The 16,845-nt window shown below is 55.4% G+C and overlaps 1 protein-coding gene across 1 annotated transcript in view; it reads right to left on the bottom strand.

Annotated features, from left to right (window-relative positions):
- Positions 1-6,944, bottom strand: part of LOC101914086 (dual specificity testis-specific protein kinase 2-like) — a 31,947-nt gene extending 25,003 nt beyond the window's left edge. The window contains exon 1 of the mRNA XM_055790700.1: positions 6,690-6,944. The gene's annotated coding sequence lies outside the window, so the exon portion shown is untranslated. The remainder of the gene's footprint in view (positions 1-6,689) is intronic.
- Between the last annotated feature and the right edge of the window lie 9,901 nt (positions 6,945-16,845).

The following is a 16,845-nucleotide window of genomic DNA, read 5'->3' as shown; positions in this document are numbered from 1 at the left end:
CTTTAATTTAAGGGATGATCCCTTGGCTGAGGGAACAGAGTCTGCTGCTGCTGCCCGCAGGCTTGGCAGATGCCAGCCATACGCCAGAAGCCTCAGCATGCAGGGAAAGCCAGAGAGCGGTGGCAATGCTTTCGTAACTCAGGCTCACAGCCCTGAACAACCTACTGGACTGTGGTCACAACAGAAGTACATTAAACCACCTCACTGTGCAACCCTCCCTCACTCCAACCATCACAGCTTCCCACCCTTGCCCACGTGCCCTTCCCCATTCAGCGACGCTTAGGGTCTGCTTCATTTTCATTGCAAAACTAAAGAATCATCCTTCTCTTCAGCAGAAATCATTCATCCTATTCCCTTCCTAAAGAGACCCCTTTCCCCCTCTCCACATTTGCCGTCACAGTCTGAGGAAAAAGATGGCAAAGAGCTGCTGAGAGGATGCTGAAAAGCTGCCTCCACATCTGCGGCAGGTGGGCATGCAAGCAGGCAGCCCCCCAGCTGGCTGAATTTTGAAGGCTGCGTAATTCATCAGTGCATTGACTCATGCTTCCTAATCCTGCCTGCAGCACAAGACGCATGTGCCTCCCTGAGGGGATGGCTCCAGCGTAACATTAATTCACTCCTGATCCACTGTGAGAAGAAGGGCAAAGCTTCCCCTGGGCTGAGGCATGCCAAAATATCCGCATTCCCCAGCCCCTTCTGCTCAGCTGCCTCTGGGGTGAAGAGGTGGTCACTCAGAACAGGGACCTTACATGCCCCACGTTGCCCTCTGGATGTGTTTCTCTCCCTCCATCTTTTCCAGGAGCCTCTGGGGCACCATCCAGATAATTCACAGCCTAACGCTGCATCGCCCATAACCTCTCTGTGCCTCATTCCCCAGTATGCACAAGGAGATGAGCCCGAGCCCTTGCACCGCCCCGTTCACTCCAGCACCTTTGCAGATGTGCCACCTCGGACTAAGCCACCCCCGTGCTGGGGGTGAGGTGGTGGTGGGTCCCCAAGCCCCCCAGGTGCAACAGGGATGAGGTGGTGGGTCCCCAAGCAAGAGGCGTCTCAGCAGCAGACCTGCATCCAGCAGAGGACACAGACAGGCTGGTAAACCTGGTGTGGGACATTGCTAGTTCAGAAGGGTCATCCTGGGAGAAATTCTGCCCTTGTAAGCTTAAGAATGCCCCGACGCATGTCTCCCCTTGCACATTATCTGCTCTCCAGCCAAAGCAGGACTGCAGTAAATATCCAGCAGATAAAGCTGAAATCCAGCTAGAGCATCTCCGATGTTATTTCTCCCAACAGCGCAAAATTAATCACAGCGGCCCCACCAACTCCAGCTGGCTTGCCCCCAACGCTGAAGCCATGGTCTTCAGCAGCTGGACGATTGATCTTTTCAGGCAGCTTAAAACAAATGAATGAAAGACAAAGAATTTGGAGCACATTTTTTCAACCTTTCACAGAAAAGGGGCAGAAAATCCCTTTTCAGCTTCTTGGCCCTCTTCCTGCAAAAAGCTTGAGCAAAATTATTTCAACAGGTTTGGAAGAGACTGCTGTGCTTTGAAGCTTTCTCAACACTGGAAAAACACATTTTCAGACCTGCTTTCATTGCATTATGCAGCTCGTGCACAATAAACCACCCCCTCTCACACTATACAGATAAGGTCAGGAGGTGACAAATCCTCTTAGATTTACTAGCACTGGAGAAGGCTCATTTCAGCCAGCCCATTTCTCAGGCTCGGCCACCAAATCTTCCCAGGAGCTGATGTGACAGCCAGTGCTGGCACGATGGCCAACTGCCCACCTCCACCGCACCAGCAGGCACGCAAGGAAAACACACCGGCTGCATGACTCTGTGTTATAAGAAACACAACTGAGGCTCCAGGTCTCAGCCGTGACACAGGTTTATGCACTGCAAACACAGCTGTATTAATTCGCTTTTTTTTTTTTCCTCCCACAGTAGACTAATTCATGCTCAGAAAAAAAAGCTACAGCTGCTGACGGTGGGAAGCCATCGAGGGAGGACCCCAGGGGTGCTGAGCCTCTCCATCCAGTCTGTACACAGGGACTAAACCCATGGTAATCTACCTGCCGGAGGCTGCATGAGATCAGAAATAATTTAAAAGCCCTTGTGCTTTGAGATGGAGGTAACCAGACCCCTCTCAGCATGGCAGGCGAATGCTTTCTCAGGAGTTCAGCATCTCCACAGCACTTTTTGGGACCACATCCCTGCCCTGCACTTGGCCCCAGCCCCCCGAAGCCAGGCTGTGCAGATGCAGGAGAGATGCTCCCTGCTCTGACAGCCTCCAGGATATCTCCTGCAAAACACAAATCCTTCCCAGGGGAGCGAAGGAGAGCAGCTCAAATCCTGTTATGTCAGGGCAAGGGCTTGTACCGAAACCTGAGTTTTCCTCAAGCAGACAGGACTGCTCTCCCCCCTCCCTCCAAGCCTTCCTCTTGCCACTGCGTGCTGTACCTAATCCACCACTGCCTTATTAAAAGCCATATGGCTTGCGGGAAGTTGAACTTCAGTTGCCTGACAAGCTGCCCAGCTCCCCTGCATGCCTCCGAAAGTCAGGTTACTCCTGCTAGGGAAATTAATCAATCATTTACCCCCATTAAATCTGTTTCTCCATGTAATGCTATGTAAACAAGCAGTATTTGCACAACGCCACGCATTATAAGAAGCTTCCCAAGGCAAGCAAGCTGCTTCCAAGAGCTCTGCGCATGTCATCACAGCCAGCTAATGTCGGGGACACTGAATACAGTAAAGTCTCTCTCCAGGGAACAAGGGATCACTCAGCAGCTCCCAAAGGGCCAAGGAAAGAGAAACAGATTCACACCTGAGGTGAGCATTTTCATATTAATGTGGCCCAGCAGACTGAGCCCCTAAGGCGATCCCAGCTCTGCACAGATGTTATCTCTTACCAGTCCACTACTGCAGAGCAGGAAGACTTGGCTATTGCTAACAGATGGAAAAACGAAAGCTAAAACGTAAGAAAAACAAGTGAAGTGACTTGCCAAAGGCCACGTGATGAGCCAGTGTCAAGGTGGGGTGTCAGGTCTGAGCTGTGAGGGGTCAGAAGGGACCCCTCACCCCTGGGCTCACAGACCTGGCTCTGCTCATTTGCCTTCCAGGCTCCCACTCCCAGCTCAGCGCAGCCGGGATACAGTGATCTGTATGGATAGTTCTCCATGCACGTTTTTCTTCTCTGACTCTGCCCAATAAAGCTTTTGAAACTACATAAATTTTTAGCCCCGGAACATACCTTGGCCAGAAGCTGCACAGCTCGCTAGCACAGCCCACTGCACAGGGAGCAAGGATCAGACCCGCTGAGCCTCAGCACCAGCCTGGGTGCCTCTGTCAGTGCTGCCCCCCGCAGCAGGCTCTTCCCATCCCCTAATGTCACCGCAGAGCCCCTAACCCAGCACTGGCAGAGCAGCAGAGTGGCCAGCAGACCCCCCAGCTGGCAGGCTCATGCCCACGGTGGGTTTGTACACTGATTTACTCGCTACCCACTTCCACACCGAGGAGGGAGGGCAGCAGAGAGGAACCCTGGAAGCCAGCTGAGTGGTAGGAGGCTGGTAAAGATGCAGTTCTTGCAGCAGCAAGCTCATGCAGCTTACCTCTCCCAGCACATCAAGGCCTGTTCCCACCCCACTGTAACTCCAGCACCTTACAAACTTGCAGCAGTATGGAGCTGACCCACAGTCCATGCACGTTACCTAATTACAGCTGTCACTGAGGACATGGGAGGACCACAGCAACAGCCAACCACTTGCTAAATAGCGGCAACAGGGACACCTCAGGTTCGGTGGCAGGAGATGCCCATCTCTAGCTTTAGACACTCACGCTGAAGGTCAGATGGGGTAGGAGACAGGGCACTTGCCATCAGTGCTCAAAGTTGAAAGTTGCCTCAGAAACTGTGCTCCAAGTCAAAGCACCGTGGCCCTCACATAAAGTTTTCGTTGCAAAATCTGCCCTTAGGGGAGAAGATTATGCAAGACTGAATTTGAACAGCAGCAATGACCCTGAAGTGTTTTCTTTAAAGCCCTGAATGTTTTAAACTCTGACTGCAGGAAACTGCCAGGCTTCCAGTCTCCAGCAGAAGAAAACCAGCTTCTGTGCTCAGAGGGCAGACGAGCAGCAGCTCTCTCCACACAGCTGGAGAGCAGAAAAATCACAACTTCTGCCATAAATGGCAATTTTGGCATTCCTCCCTTATGCCCCATGCTCTCCAGGTAACTCCTGGACCATTCCCCAGGTGCAGGTACATCAGAACATCTTTAGGTGCAGCCTAAGGATACTGAACATACTCCCAAAAGCTTTGCCAACTGGTGTAGAAAGGTGTTTTGGTTATGAGAGGACCTCCAGCTTCAGGCCACGAGCTTACACGTTGCTTTGGGATCCTCTGAAACATCACTAGAAAGCACCAGACCTAACAATCACCGGGCGAATAATTTAAGGAGAAATAATCACAGCAGGCATCAGCAGTGGGGACTGCTGAGGGATTTACTATGTGAGAAGGACCTTCCCTGGTGGATCAGAGATGCTGGAAACACAGCTGCACCTCACCCCACACAGCCTCCCCACCCGCTGTGAGCAGCAACGTTCCTGCAAGAGTACCCGTTCCTGGCAGACTAAGATTCAACGGGAAAAGGACAAGCAAATACATGCCAGGCAGGACCGTGGGCCAGGTGAGGACCCTCCAGCGAGGTCCCTGTAGGACCCTCAGTGCTGCCTGGTCTTCCCCACACTGACTGGCCCATCCCATGATGTACCAGGTTTGCAGCCTGGGGCATCCCTCAGCCTCACTGCTCAGGTCCAGCTTGATTTTATATCCTTCTGTTGGAGGACGGGAGCACCCTGACTCTCGTGATTTATAACCATCCACACACAGATAGCTCCACGTTGAACTCCAGCTCCAGATGGCGTCTGCTCGGCCCCTGCAGGTTCGTGCCAGGCTGTGACTGACCTTGCATGATAACGGCAATCCTTTCGCTACTCAAGGCTGGCTTTTTGCCGTTTGTTTACCCCACAGCTTTACCTACACCCTGCATGAAGGTTTTACATTGCCTCTAACTTGGTTTTCCCTGTTGTGTGAGTTTGTCGGTTGTTCTTTTAAAGAAGAACAAGATACATTTAGGATAGCAGCTGAAAGTAGGAACCTGTAGCTTAAGCGTGCTGTCTCCTGGGTACTGCTTCTGCACTGGAATTGCTGAACTTAGCAGGGAAATGGAAGAAACTCGAGCTGCTGGGGTACAGGTGTGGGACAATCCTGCCTGGGCCACCCCGAGCCATTCCTTGCCATGGCGAGGCCCTACTCCTAGGGCTGCTCTGGGGCAGATGGCTGAATCACAGAATCACAGCATGGTCAGGATTGGAAGGAACCTCTGGAGGCCACCTAGTCCACCCCCTGCTGAAGCAGGTTCTCCTCGAGCAGGCTGCACAGAGTCACATCCAGGTGGGGTCTGAATGTCCCCAGAGAAGGAGACCCCGCAGCCTCTGGGCAGCCTGTGCCAGTGCTCGGTCACCCTCACAGTAACAAAGGTTTTCTTCACATTCACTTGTGTTGCAGTTTGTGCCCACTGCCACTTGGCCTGTCGCTGGGCACCACTGTAAAGAGCCTGGTCCCGTCCTCTTGTCCCTAAGGTGTTTGTAGACATGGATAAGATCACTCTCAGCCTTCTCTTCTCCAGGCTAAACAGGCCCAGCGCTCTCAGCCCTTCCTCATCAGGGAGATGCTCCAGTCCCCTCATCATCCTCATAGCCTCCGCTGGATCCCCCCAGTGGTTCCCTGTCTCTCTCATGGATCTCGGAGATCCACGTCTCCAAGCCAGTCGCACCAAGAAAGGGCAGGGGAAGAGGGACCTTTTCTGCAAAGCGGAGACTGGTCTGAACACCCCCCTCTCCTTCAGCAAACCCACCTGCGCCAGCACCTGCACAGCAGGTACAAGCACCATCAGAGCAGCAGCACCACAGGAAAACTACTTGCTTAGATATAGGGAAAGGTGACACAAATCAACTGCCCAGGAACCGCACACCAAGCACAAACTCTATCCCACCCCTTGGGATCTACATTTTTTTTTTTCTTTCCAGCCTTCCAAAAAGCCCAGAGCCGTTCTCTGAGTTAAAAATGGGGACAGTGCCAGAGACATGGGTCTCTATGGACCACCCAGTAGGGCCCCAGGGCCAGCAGCTGAGAAATCACCTCTGGCTCCGCTCAGGACCATCCCGGGCCAGGAGAACGCCCAGAGTACCCCGTCCCCAGGCTGCTCCCCCTCTCCATCGCCCCCAGAAACTCCTGCCCCTGTCCAGCCGCTCCAGCGGGAGCCTGCGGGACAAAGCGCACAGCAGGCTCTCGGCACCGGGATCAGCTAGGTCTCGGTTGCTGATCAGGTTGGATCAGGTAGGATGTCGGCACCGGGATCAGCCGGGCTGAATTAACCCAACCGTGCCGCCTCGCAGCTCGGTGCCGGAGAGACCCGGCGCGCCCGGGCTGCCCCGCAGCCTGCCCGGGGGGAGCGGGGCGCGCTCCCCGCGCCCGGGGCTTCCCCTGGAGAAGGGAAAGAGGAGCCGGGGGCCCCGGCCGGGGGTGCCCCTTGTCCCGCGGGGGGCGGCCCGCCCGCTCGGACCTGCCGGGCGGCGGGGACACGGCGGGACGCGGCTCGGCGCCCCCCGCCCGGCCCGACCCCCGACTCACCTGCTGCGGCTCGGCCCCGGCTCCTGCGGGACTCGCTGCCCGCGGCTCGGCACGGCCGCCGCTCCCCGGCGTGAGCCCGCACCGCCCGGCTCGGCACGGCCGCCGCTCCCCCGGCGTGAGCCCGCACCGCCCGGCTCGGCACGGCCGCCGCTCCCCCGGCGTGAGCCCGCACCGCCCGGCTCGGCACGGCCGCCGCTCCCCGGCGTGAGCCCGCACCGCCCGGCTCGGCACGGCCGCGGCTCCCCCGGCGTGAGCCCGCACGGCTCGGCCCAGCGGCTGCTCCCCCGGCGTGAGCCCGCACGGCTCGGCTCGGCTCGGCCCCGCCCGCCCCCGCCGCGATGCACCACCCCCGTGCCGTGCACCTGCCCCCCCCTCCGAAGGAAGGCGCCATCTCCCCGGGACCCCTCCTGCCCCCAGCGCGACCCCCGGTGCCGCAGCCCCTCCCGGGACAAAGGGCCTCCCCCCGCCCCCCCAGCACACGGCGTCGTACACCCACCCACCCACCCCGCGAAGCACAGCAAAGGCGACCCCCAAACATCTCCTCCCGTGCTCCCCTCTAGGTCAGGAACCCCCCCACCCCACAATGGGACCGTGGCTGCCTGAGTCGCCCCCCCCGCCCTGCCCCGGGCAGCCCACCAGAGCTCTGGCTCCCGGAGGATGGCTGGGCGCTGGGCAGAGGGAAGGCAGCTCCCACGCCGGACACCACAGGGGCATGTGCCCATCTCGCAAGGACACCACTGCCGGACCCCAGAGCATTCAATGACAACAGACCCCGGCACCAGGACCCCCCAGTCCTCGCACAAAGCCAGCAGAGCTCGTGCAAGCCCAGCCTGAGGAGAGCAAGTGCTTTCCATTCCCAGCTCCTGCTCCCAGCCTTCTCACCTCTCCTCCAGCCCTGGCTCCTCTCCCAGCTGCTACTCTCTCCCCCCACCCCCAGGGTAAGGGTGCTTGTGGGGGGCAGCCGCACAGCACCCACCACCATGCACTCCAGCTCCCCACAGACCCATGGGACAGGAGCAGGATGACCTCTCACCTGCGCAACGGGCACCGCAACATTTCTCCACCAATAAAACCTCTACTGCGACACGGGATGAGGCTGCCCTGTGGGTTACAGCAACCCCAACACGAGAGCACCCAGGGCTCATTTCGGTTATTTGATGAGGTTAAGACAAACAACAATCTGGGTCATGAGCAGGAGGCAGCTGGGACTTGAGGAACGCAGCTGGCAACAAGAGAGATTGGGCAGCCACAGCCAGAAACATCTGTGCTGCACTAGTGACACTAGTGTGCCCCAGGACAGGGGACCGAGGCACGTGCTCAGCCCTCTGTCCCCACCGAAGAGCAGGGGCTAGTGAGAGGTGCTGGCAAAAAGGGGCAGCCAGCCCCCTGCCCTCCTCTCCAGCCCTGCTGGCTCCCTGGGGACCCTCCACGCTGTCGCAGCTGGAGGCACACAGAGGCAGGAGCAGCGTTTATCCCATGGGAGATGCCTGGTGCAGCCCCACAGGCTCTCCTGGGTGAGGGTCATTAAGTCCCCTCTGCAGAGGGATTAAGCAGCCAGGGTTGTTTCCTCCAATAAGAATGAAATCAGGGGAAGCAGCATCTCCATTTTATGGACCCTCTTCCCCCAAAGCACCACAGACCCCCTCCCTCAGGGTGGCACAGGGCACTGACGTGTGGAGAGCAACATCTAGCTGCTACAGACCACAGGTTTTGCCTGCATGTCCCCAAGGCCCCAGACACGATGTCTTGAAGCCCCTCATACATGACAACCCCCAACAAGGGATGCAACAGCAATCCCTTCTCTGGGATGTCCAGGGGCTGTGCCCACCACGTGAAAGGCAGGTTCCGCAGATCAACAAGATGCAGTTTCAAAGCCACTGTCCAGTACAGAGAGACAGCATTTAGACGTAGCTAGCTGTTAAGGCTGTTAATGGCTTCTAGGTACCTGACTTTAAGAATATTTACTGCCCATTTACTGCTATCTTGTAAACACGGTTGCTAAGATGCAGCTGTACAACGAGAAACCATCTTCAGAAGCATCCTTGCACTGCAGGGTCTGCCAGCAGCTGGCTGGGCAGTTACCCCACCGAGACTCACAACAAGCAGCGGCATGCAGAGCTGCCCAGCCCAGGTGGGCTGGCAAGTCAGGCCACAACTTTGGGCTACAAACTCCTCCCTCAAATGGGTGACCATTTCAGGCACATTCTCCTTACGACCAACACCAAAACACAGTGGGAAGAAGCAGATTTGCACATGTGGCATCAGGAGCTCGTTAGCAGACTGGCACCCCGGGGCTGTCGGTGAGGCTGGGCTCTCGGTACCTATGGCTCCGTGGCTCCATTTCCTTTAGGAGAAACTGGGAAAGGGATTAACAGGGACTAAAATCAACCCCAATGACAGGGCAGATGTGTCAGCAGTCTCAGCAAATCCAACAGGTCAGCCAAGCAGGTCCATTTGTGGAGAGAAGCTCGCATGACCAAAACCTCCCACTAGGATGCAGATGCATCCCATTATTAGTCCCAGGCACGTCTCTCCTCACTGCAGAGCCATCTCTGCTTCAGGTATGGCTGGCCAGGCTTGCTGCCAGGCAAGCTCTGCTGCTTTTGCTGCCCTCCCTCCTGCCTCCTCCTTCCACAACGATCAGCAAGAGCAACACGTTCAGTGCTGCAGTGAGAGAACCCCAGCTCCTTTCTCCCCTGCCGCTCTTCCCCACACACAGACTGCGTACCCGCATGATGCACCTGCCCAAGCTCATGACCAGCCATGCTCCACAAAGCACCCTGCTACGTCATCCTGCCGCACCTGCAAGCACAGATCATTTTCCCTGCAAGGAGCAGCACGCAGAGCAGCCGGAGCAGCAGCTGTCTGCTCTTACAGCCAGCCAGGCAAGCTGCAAGCTACTGAGCAATCCCCAGCGGGTGTCAAAGCAGAGGTGCTGTCCCCATGCTCAGGCCCAATCCAGCTGAACACCACACAGGCAGCCCAACATCAGCCGGATGGCCCAGTGGTCCCAGTGCACACATCATTAAGGCGAATGAACACCAGACGGGCAACCCAGCGGGATCACCACTTTTAAGTGGACACAGCATCAGCAACAAACTTCACGGTGTTGATGGCTGAGAAGCACCCGCATCACTCTGCAGAAAACCACAAGAAGACCCAGGTATAAGAGCCACTTCTGTTTCCTCTTGTAAAAATTCTCTTCTCTTGTCCAGGTGCTTTTCTCCTCTGGCAACACCTTCAATGATGCCACCATTTCTCCCAGCCTCCTTGGTGCCCCCAGCCCTCAGGCACCCCGGGCAGGAGCAGGGGCTCTGACACGTCTGTGGCAGCATGATCAGGCAGCAGCTCTGCTCTGATGGAGGCTTGCAACACCTTCCTCCAGCCTGCTTTCAATCGCTTTAGGATTATCAAGGACCCTGGGAGGTTGTCAAGGTTGGTTTTTTTCTGTGTGCTTGCTGTCAATGAAGTAATTAAACAAAGGTCAAAGGGTGTCTGTCCCTGGAGGAGCTGAGCAGCCAGTTAAGCCTCTCATCTGAAGCCCAGCCCAGGATGCCAAGCGATTCTGCGCATTTCCAAGCCGGCCAGCAGCCGTACCGCCCCATCGAGAACTTGTAGGGTGACGGCTGCCTGTCCCAAACACGGGAGGTCTCTGCAGGTGGATGCTGAAAGATCACTGACAGAACCACAGATGTGAAGGCCACAGCCAAGATGTGGTCCTAAAGCACCAGACTGAAGAGGAGCCTCTGGCAGGTGCAAGAAAGCCTAGCAGAAAAGGTCTAGCATATGGAAAATCCTGTTGGTGAGAAGGGATGGGGCCCAGGTGCATTTCAGTGAATGCCCTGATCTTGAGACAGCCACTTTGCCCCTGGCTAAGGGACCCCTGGGTCCCCCAGCCAGGCCTGCAAACCAGAGCAACAAAGAGAGGAACAGAGAGAGACCTGAGATGGGTCCAGGCACCTGCATTTTTTAGACCCAAACTCACGGACACTGTGTCCTGCAAAGCACAGCCTGACATCACTCTGTAGGTCGCACTGCAAGATATTTATTCCCTTTGTGCTCCTTGGGAGGTATCTCGTAGACAAGACTCGCGCCTCTGTTAGTCCTGCCTTGGACAGTTTTGGGGCTCATTTGTCATTTCAGCCACATTTGACAGAAAGGTCAAGACCTCAGAGGTGCGTGGTTTTGTGAAAACAAGGCAGCAAATGGGGAAGTGAGACCCTGTTTGTGCTCCCAGCGTAGGAGGTGCTGCAGGCTTTAGCAGACATTTGAGAACCCACACCCCAGAGCAACTGCCTCAAGGTTCAGCAATGGGAGAGGCTCTGGTAGGAGCTTGCATCGTCTTAGACACCAAGAACAGCATAGCAGCATACCCAACTGAAAGAAACCCTTGGAGAGCACCTCTAGTCAGCACAAGGACTGCCCGTGTCTGCCAAAACATCTGCTGCAGCTCCTCCTGCCAACATGGGGCAACCAGGAGATTGTTGACACCGAATACAGCGCCACAGAATCGGGTCCTGCCAGAAGGCAGAAGTTTGTAGCTTGACAAATCGTGTGTGCAAATCCTTCTCACACCCCAGAGGAGGAAAAATCTGGTTGACATGACACCCTGCAGGCACTGTGGCTCTGGCTTACTGTGGTGGTCCTTTAAACAGGCCTGAGGTGGCTGCTGCGCCCTGTCCCACACCCATGTCCACCCCTCCCACCAGCCTGCTGCACCCGTTAGTGGCTGCCTCCAAGACCTAGTCCTTGAACATCCTTGAGGACTGGTAACATTCCCGCCTGCTAGCCCGAGCAGGGGCAGATGTGGTGTCCCTCGGCACATTCCCAAGCCGTGGGATCTGCTGGACCCTGTGCCAAAACAGCAGAAGCCTGGACTCCGGCAGGAGCAGCGTGGTGCAGGGAGATCCCTAGTCTCACCTCTCCTGCCTGCAAAACATGATGCTGCCCAACTGCTCTGCACAACCAACCACTCATGGCAGGGACCCCCGCAAGTCACCACCAGCCCACCCACTCCTGCCCACAGGCAAGTTTCCTGGCTTAAGAAAAATCACCCTTAGCTTTTGGTGTCCCTGAACCTTACTCGGGGATGAGCTGTGCCCTTCTCCAAAACAGCCAACTGGCACTGAATCTGCCCCACTGCCAACTGGATTTGGAGGCATTGCTTGCAGAGTAAATTTGGGGCATGAACACCTGCCAGAAGTGCGCAGAACGCTCAAGTTAAGAAAAGCCAGCAGTGAAAGTGCAATTTCTTGGGGGCAGAGCCCCTTTAGCAGCACTCTCACCAACACCTTCTCCAGGCTGCATAGTAGCCGGGTGGTCCCTCCGGTTTGTGCCCCATCCTCCCTGCAGTGTGGAGCTGCGGGTCCCGGCAGCACCTGTCCCGTGGTGCACCCCAGAGCACCGATCACAGCATCTCCCAAGGCTGCAATGCCCACAGCCCCAGCCTGCCATCCCCGTGCGGTGCTGGCCCAGGCGGCAGAGGTGGCCGATGGAGCCAGCCTCACGCCCAGCCGGCTCTGCGAGCCCCAGCTCTCCCGCAGCAGCTTGGCAGCCCCATCACTCCTCAGCTAACTGCCTCACCAAGGTCACGGTGCCGCTAAACCTGACCTCCTGACAAATCTTATCAGGAGGCTGGTACTGTAACACCACTTAGCACAGCGCGCACACGTTCTGCTTTGGCAAGCCTGTACATGGATTGGTGTTAGCACCTGGTCACACACAAACTGCACGTCACCTCCTGCATCCGAGGCTCAGCGTCACACCACACCCTCCCTGCTTGCCGTGTTCCTCAGACACAGGGTTTCTTTGTACCTCCAGTGCTGCTCTGCTGAGCTCTGGCTTAAAGCAGCAGCAAGCACAGCCCTGGGAACATCCACCCAGTGCTTTACAGGGATATGAACAGCAAACGACATAGTCAACCTTTCTTCTGATGATCACCAGGCCAAAAAAAAAAAAAAGATTAGAGCAAGCACAATCTCTGCAGGGAGGCCTTCTCCCAGCCAGGCACTACAGCCTTCCATCACGTCTGCGAGCTGAGAGACCTGCCCCTCAGCATTCTCCTGGGCTACACCACTTCTGCAATCCAGAAAAAATGCTGGTGCCGCTCAAAGGCATGGCCGCACCTTGCCCCTGCTCCAGCTGCCCCTGCCCTCCACCCTGTGCCAGCACCAGCCTCTGCACCGACCATCCTGTGAGCCAGACCTGAAGACCAATCCCTCTGAAAATTAATTCAAAAGGAGGTAAGGGAAACTATTTACCAGCTGGCTCAGCTGCCTGGTTCTGCTCTTTACTCAAGAGCAAAAAGTCCAGGCCTGGGAGGGAGCATGACAAGCACCTGATCGGGGAGGGGGTGCCCCCCTTCTAGCTCTGACCTGGGGCATACACAAGACCAATAGGTCAAGTAACCTCAGCCTCGCTGCAATTACAGGGCCAGCTTCCCGTCTCCGCGTACACAGGCCAACGTCCAGTGCTCCTCTTTTTGAATCCTTGACCATCTCCTGTATTTTTCTCCACTTGCTCCACACGTTGAAGTATAGGGACTTCTTGCAAAATAAACCTGCATTTTTTTTTGTTCCAAGGGATGCTCCCAGGCCACCAGCTGAAAGCAGAGGTAAGGTCATAGTGCTCAAACACACCATATTCTCACTCTCAGCAAGACTGCTCCAAGACTGTTCCGTGCTGTTGCTGCAAGCAGCCAGAGGAGCAAGGGGAAGGGAAGCCAGGCAGCTCTGCCAGGAACCACTGCAGCAGGCAGAGTGAGGGAGGCTGCGCTCTCATTTGGCTGCGGTTCAGGAGTTACACAGGTGAACACCAACAGCCCTCGGCCTCAGCCACGGCTCATCAGGGAGCTGAGTGCTCACCCACGGCGCCAAACCCCACCGCTGCCCCGACACCTCTACTGCTGCCCCACAGAGCCCCCCGAGCTGAGCAGCGATGAAGGCCTGCTGGGGATGCCTTTGAGCATCAAATAGGTATTGCTCGGTTTCCAAGGCGCTCTGGGAACTTTTGTAAACGAAGATACATAGATCCTAATTCTTCCAAAGAGGGAAACTTAAGTTACAAAATTTACGATGTGCAAGGCTATTTATAATTGACTATATGCTTAACCCCTCTATTTTCAATACATTTGAACATCCCGTTTCCACCCTGCCAGCTCAGACCAAGGGACCTTTACACCAGCCATCCTTCAGCAGACAGACAACAGAAATCAATCCACAGAAAGGCAGCGCAGTGCCACAGGTTATTAAAGCAAGACGTGCTGCTCAGTGCAAACAGGACAAGCATCTGATCTCTCCACTTTCACAGAACAGGAACTTCGAAACAGTTAACCTAGGGTAGACAGAAGGATTCGCATGATTTTAAATGAATCGACAAAATTCAAATGCAGCCTCCAAAATACAGGATCACACTGTTTGGGTACAGAGGTCACTCCAAGCACCCTCTGCTCTTTTATCCCACTGAGGCCAAGGATCTGACCAAGGGAGACTGGAAGGAGCTTGTGGAGCTGGAGCTGCCCAGGTTGTCAGTCTGAAAGTACCACCAGAGAAGGACTTGTCTTTCTCAGTTCAGTATCTTTGGATGAGGTTAATATTATTGACAGGGGAGGGACAAAAGCAGACTATTTTTTTCTTTTTTCAGATCTTGGAAAGCCTTTGGCTCTTTGCCCAATCCACCAGCAAGTATTTTCATTTCTGAAGACACATTTCTGAAGATACTAAGAGCCTTTTTAAAACCATTATTTTATTAGGATCGGTTTACACAAGTGCCTTTGGTGAAAAACCTTTTCCTCGCCCCAGGACAAATGTCATTGCCCATGTCACCTCATAGATTTCCCCAACATCTTCATAAAGCTTGGCAATGAGTACAAATCCTTTCTTCTTCCCTTAAAGCCCTGGATTACACACCTCACAGCCATTACTTGTAGCCTAACTCTGCAAAGCTCTTTGGGACAGAATTTATCTAAGCAGTAGTCTAAAAATAAGATCTTAATCTTGCTGCGTGCAGCACAGCCTTCACCCTGAGCCCAAACGGGACCCACTCCAAGGACCAGTTCCAGCCTCTTCTCTCTACTGCAAAAGCAAACAATTTCCTGCTAATGTGTTTAGTTTTCTTCGCACCAGTTCACATTTTAAACTAACAGGTCTGAAGACTATCCACTGGTTTATGAAGCAGAAGAGACTCCTATATTACAGCCTTTCTCTCTCCAGGAAGGCGAGAAGAAAGTTGCTTGAGCCTCATCCTTTGCAGAAATAAACCTGCTCAGGAGCATCAGTTTTAAAAACAACAGCCCCCCAGAAATGAGGGATTTCAAAGTCTTCATTATAACGACTCTTACTGAAAGCACAAATGTGGGAGTGCAGGAAATTAATTAAAAAATAATGTACTTTAAGTACTGCTCAGAACTCCTCTAATATTTTCATTCTATTAAGTTCATAAAGTAAGCATAACACTGTTTAAGTCCTAATGCATTAAAAAACAATTTTTTAATCAGGTGACCAGTCTATCAGGAATAAATCTTATGCACATTTCAGACAACAAGTCGGTAAGATCTCTACCTCCTGTAGCCCTAAAGCAGCCCTGGCCAGACTCACTCACTCACTCAACACTGAAGACTGGTGGTGTTCTTCCATCATGCCAAGGCAGGCTAGATCTGACTTCTACCTGGTTTTGTTACCTTGTGGCCACCTGAACCAGAGCAATCGCCCACGCTGCGGTTGCCACTGTGTGGTTGCAGATGGTAATAGCAGGACACGAAAATGCTTCTGCAGCTTCCCACCCATGACCACATCCCATAAATCTTTCTCCTGTAACAGCTCCTTTGGTCTTCATAAGCTAAACCCCTTCCTTTATAAACTTCTACGACGTTCACAGTCATCCTGTAGGGTGTCTGACACATTTTGAATAAGCTGAACCTATGGAGTAAAACCAGGCCTTTTTTTTTTCGCATCTTTATAAAGCACTTGGCATAACAAGATCACACTGAATCACAGGTACTGCTGAATTTACTTACAGCCACAGTAGCAGGTCCAGCCTGTCCTGTTTACAATGTGAATCTCTCCCTTTCCCTTTTCTTTCAGGGCTGCATACCCTTTGGGGTACCTGCTGGGGCCTCCCTCAGGAACTAAAAACCTAGAGGAATCACCCAGTAACTGATTTCACGCTGCTTGTGACTGGCTCTCAGAGCAGCACAAGCTCCCTCTCTCACCAGTATGCCCAGCCACAGGGCCACCAGTGCATCACCACCATGGGGGGCCACTCCGCTATGGTCACACAGCTGCACCCTCCAGACCTCCTCTCTTCTGCTGCTCCCTCATCCACCGTTCCTCACTGGGGAGGGGACCACAAGCCAACAAGCCTGATCCTCACCCTGATTTCCTCCTGTGCTGCACTCCCTCTTCCCTCACGCTTACCGGGTACTGAGCTGAGCGGCTTTCACTCCTCCCCAGCTCTTCCCCCCCACCACGGAGGGGCCCAGAGGTACCACTACTTGGTCCTTGCAAAGGCCAGCACGATTCTGCCCCAGGAGGCAAACGCTGCAGAGGTTTGAAGAGCAGAAGCCACCAGCGAGGCCAGGGTGGGGACACCCTGTCCCCTACCCTGCAGCTCCCCCCAGACCTGGGGGGCCACCACAGTGGCCTAGTGCCAGTGCTGACCCTCCTCACCCTCAGCCACACGCGGAGGTCCCGGCACCAAGCCCAGAGCCACGATGAGCAGTTAGCGCACACAGCACCCCTGCTGCCCGCGGCGGCCAGCAGCGTGACCGGGGGGCTGTGAGGCACCACACGGCCCCTCAGAGAGGGCACAGAGACCCCCGCCAGCCACCCCACTGCACCTATCGCCACAGGCCCCTCGCTCCTATCGCTACAGGCCTATAGCCACAGGCCCCTCACCACCCTGCCCCACCGCTGCGTCCCCGGACTGGCGCTGAGGCTCCTACCCCGACCCCTGCCGCCCTCCACGGGGCCCAGGGGGGGGCGTCCGGCCCAGCCCGGCCCCGCATGGAGCACCCCCAGGCCGCGGGGGGAAGCAGCCCCAGGCAATGCCCCGTCGGCAACATGGCGGCGCCTGGCGAGGCGGTCCGCTCGCACAGTCACGTGAGGCGGCGGCAGGTCGTCACGTGATGCCGAAAGCCGGGGGGGGGTGGGGGGTGTCA

This window comes from Falco peregrinus, chromosome 1, assembly GCF_023634155.1.
Source record: "Falco peregrinus isolate bFalPer1 chromosome 1, bFalPer1.pri, whole genome shotgun sequence".
Taxonomy (NCBI): domain Eukaryota; kingdom Metazoa; phylum Chordata; class Aves; order Falconiformes; family Falconidae; genus Falco; species Falco peregrinus.
The sequence above is the reverse complement of the archived record's forward strand: the minus strand, read 5'-3'. Positions and strand labels throughout refer to the sequence as shown.